Source organism: Montipora capricornis, chromosome 13 (genome assembly GCF_036669925.1).
Source record: "Montipora capricornis isolate CH-2021 chromosome 13, ASM3666992v2, whole genome shotgun sequence".
Lineage (NCBI taxonomy): Eukaryota > Metazoa > Cnidaria > Anthozoa > Scleractinia > Acroporidae > Montipora > Montipora capricornis.
The window spans coordinates 43598720-43601219 of record NC_090895.1 but is presented as its reverse complement, the minus strand read 5'-3'; the positions used below and the strand labels follow the sequence as shown (position 1 = coordinate 43601219).

General features: G+C 40.6%; 1 pseudogene; it reads right to left on the bottom strand.

The window, feature by feature from the left end:
- Positions 1-2500, bottom strand: part of LOC138028565 (dedicator of cytokinesis protein 11-like) — a 93177-nt pseudogene that overhangs the window by 21266 nt on the left and 69411 nt on the right.

Sequence of the window (2500 nt, the reverse complement as noted above, 5' to 3'; positions counted from 1 at the left end):
CTTTCTTCGCTTAAATTTCTCAAATTTTGTGGCCTCTTGTCTCAAGCTCTTTTGCTTTTCTTCTACTTTCCTGTTCTTTATCCCGTTGCTCGTCACTATTGTGATTTCCCGCCAGAAAAACGCGGGTTGCCAAATGCAACGCTGCCACGCGATTTCCCGCCAAGGAAAATTGCCTACACACTCCCGTCCTCAGAGGCTCTCCTGCCTCCCCATCCCGACATTAGGGAGTTTTAGCAAAGACGACGGCTATGGCAACGAAAATGTTAGTCCAAAATATAACTTAGCGCTATCGCAAGTATTTCGCGATTAATCCGTCTTGTTCACCTTGTACAATATAGACGAACTATCCTGTAACTGGATGGGTACGAACGGTTTTAAAGTCAAAACTACAAATTACTTTTTATTGTTATATGCCCACGTTGTCGTCAAAACCTAAAATTTGGTGATTTCACGTTGTTGTTTTGTGGAGTACGGCAAAGAAATGCACGGAAATTCGTGTTGCACGTGCAGCACGAGCATTTTTCCTTTTTCAACCGATAATATTCTTGCTTTGTGGCGTTGCCGTAGCCGTACCTGTCGTCTTTGCTTAAACTCCCTATTCTGTGCTGGCGGACGAGCGGAAGCGCAAACGAACGTGACGTTATAACCAAAAATTCTTGCACGGATAGATTTCCCCAAAAATCTTACCAATGGTACTCTGTCCGTCGAGTTTCCCGAGCCTGAGCTCCGCTATAAACCCAAAATATTGTCTTAACGCGCATGATCCTTTTGAGTAAATCGGAGAGGTGTATAAACTCACCTTTAGTTTGTCCGACTGAACAAGCGTCTGTGCCATGCTCTTCACGATAATCTCGAAGAAAAACCAAGAAAGCTACAAAGTAAAACCATGAATTGCAAGTTAACTATCTCAGTCACCAAACTTCTGAATTTCTTTGAAGTTGTCGGCAAAAAAAGAACTACTCCATAAAATAACTCCAACCAAATCACTAACAGAAAAAAAAAATGAAGCTTAAGGAGGCTCCAAATAGTTTCTCCTTTTTTTTTTTCAAACAAATAAACATATTCTGTCCTTCGATACAGTTAGGGTAGTCATATCAAGACGTAATTTGGCCAGGCTATTAGGTACCCATCGCAGATTTCTCACATTATATTTTCCTCCAAAATAACCTTGCCAAGGCAACGACATTATACATTTCTTTGAGCCTTAAAATCAACATACATTGTCTTTTTTGAAGAAACGGGACGGTGAAATCTTCCCATTCAGCGTTACCAGATAATGTTAGAAATACTCTCTAAAATAATTTACTTGAAATTCAAGAAAATCTGTAGGCTAGTTTTTCGGTATTTTAAATTCGAAAGACAAACGTTTTAAATTAATCTAACCTAACATGCAAAAAATGAAAACTTCAGTATCCGAAAGCAGAGATATAAACGAATAAAGTTGCAAAATCAAGAAAAATGAGGGCTTTACAAGATCAGTATCTACGCACGCGTCACCCGCTCATTCGAGTGGTTAAGTCCGTGGTGACCCATTTGAATCATGAGCTGACGCGAGCAGTTTACGAATTACATGTGTGGCTTACGCGCGAGCCCTCAGCTGAAAACCCCTTTCGAGCTTCCTTAATCCAGTAGCGTTCGTTGCAATTCCCCTTCACTCCTTTACTTGACTTATTTCGCTCCCAAGATTGTATGTATCTTTTGATACTGCCTCTTCTCTCACCACCTTTCTCTGAGGTTTGTAAAGAGAGTTTCAAAGCTAATCAAGCGCCACACTACCTTCATGAGGTCGTTGACAACCGCTGGATCTGCCCCAGGCTTCAAGTTTGACATCAGGTATTTGGACAGCTGTTCATGAATCGTTTTCGTGTTATCTACGGTGAGCTCAGTCACGAACACGTACTGAAAATATAAAAATAACAAGGGGCTCGGCGATCACCACTTTAAAATAGGCTTCACATTCTATCACGTATATGATCTACATGGAGCTTAAACAGTTCTAACGATAGAGCTTAGGTATTTAACAATGAGGAAGAAAATGAGGGGTTGATGATAATGACAGTGGAAATGGTGACAGTACATATATGATTACAACAAAGATAGACACGACATCAAGATGCGCTGCTTCGAGTCATGAATTAGGAGTCCAAAAACGCATTTAATGACTTCTATTCGATCACCCACCTCGCACGAAAAGGTCAAACAATACAGAAATGTGACTTCACTTTTGAACTTCAAAAAACATTAAAATTAACAAACCTTCACGTAAGATTTCAGGGCTTCCAGTCGGTTGGCTTTATGCAGCTGGGCAGCGATACGAACAAAGACCCTATCAAACCAGACAAAAAAAAAAGGAATTTCGTGAAACTCTTTATCAAGGGACAGGAGCAATCGAGTCAAGTGAGAACAAAATCGTGATGCTGTCCTTCCGAAAAGACATTTCTTGAACTTCCCCAACGGACAGAAGCCAGTAGAGCACTGCATGAATAGAACATATTCGCAA